This window comes from Parus major, chromosome 1, assembly GCF_001522545.3.
Source record: "Parus major isolate Abel chromosome 1, Parus_major1.1, whole genome shotgun sequence".
Lineage (NCBI taxonomy): Eukaryota > Metazoa > Chordata > Aves > Passeriformes > Paridae > Parus > Parus major.
This window is the reverse complement of record NC_031768.1, coordinates 229,548-231,046: the sequence shown is the minus strand read 5'-3', so window position 1 is coordinate 231,046 and position 1,499 is coordinate 229,548.

Below are 1,499 nucleotides of genomic sequence, written 5' to 3'. Positions count from 1 at the left end.
GGAAGGGCTGGACGTGGCACTCAGGGCTCTGGGCTGGGGACAAGGTGGGGACAGGTCACAGCTGGGACTCCCTGGGCTGGGAGGGCTTTTCCAGCCCCTGGGATTCTGGGATTCTGGGATCCCATGACCAACTTCCCACACTCCTCTCAGCACTGACCCCTGTCCCCTGCCCTGCAGTTTGTGAGGACTGGCTCAGACGGCCGGAGCCGAGGGCGCCCGTGCCCACCCCAGCCGGGCTCCTGGGAACGCTCCTGTTATTTCCTTCAAGATGGGAAAACAGATGAAAGCTGCTCACAGCCCTCCCCACACAGCAATTCCCACGTGTCTGGGAAAGGGAATTCAGCAGAAAAGCAGCCAGAGTGGCTTGGTGGGAGCACAGCAGGGACACATCCCTGTGGGAAGCTTGGTGTGGGCAGCTCTTGAGGCACAAATCAGAGGAATTGTGAGGTTTGGAGCACATGGGGAAGGTGAAACAATCTCACACTGCAATAGGTGTGCAGGTGATTCAAGCAAGTTGTGGCTGCCCCATCCCTGGAAGGGTTCAAGGCCAGGCTGGAGCAGCCTGCTCTGCTGGAAGGTTCCTGCCCATGGCAGGGGGGACACGGGATGGGCTTTACGGTTCATCTGCAACCAAAGCTCTCTGGAGTTCTGTTCTATTGAGTAAACTAAAGAATCCTCCCTCCTGCCATCCTGCCACCAAGAGTGGCTATGAATGGCCATTTGGGAAGGTCATTTTCAGTTTATCATTCCCTTGGCACATGTCCCAGCACCTGGCAATCAATTCAGAGGTTTCCCGAGCAGGAGGCAGCACCTCAGCCATCGTGTTTCATAGGAAACAAAAAAATCTCTCACCTCTGGACTTGTCTGATCATTTCACATATCCTTTGGGATCCCACCATACCCAGCAGTGATGAGTTCCACAATTCTATTATAAGCTCATTTTAAAAAGTATTTTTTTACTTGATCAAAATCATAGAAAGGTTTGTGCTAGCAGTGAGCTCAAATACCTGTTTATAAATATTCTTCAATATATCTTTAATATACTGACATTTTCAGGGTGTGCTCTGCCCTTCCTGCTTCACGTAGTGTGAGAGAAGCTGAATAAGGATTCCATATGGATCATCTCCTTGCCTTTTTTATCTTACAGACCTTTCCTGTATCGCTTTACTGTCTCTGCTCAGGGCTGAAAACTCCTTTTCTGACAATCCCAATTTCTACAGGAGCTTCCTTAGAGTGGTCAGGCTGATAGATGGAATTGTTGTGGGTTCCTTCCAACCAAATCTTCCCCTTCCCTTTCCCCTTCTCCTTCTCTTGCTTTTCCATTTTCTCGCTCTGCACAAGTCCCTGGCAGGAGGGGACAGCCGGGGGGGTCGGGCTCTGCTGCCAGGGAACAGGGACAGGAGGAGAGCTCAGGCCTCAGGCTGGGCCAGGGGAGGCTCAGGGTGGGCAGCAGCAGGAATTTGCCCATGGAAAGGGAGCTCAGGCCTTGGCAGGGGCTG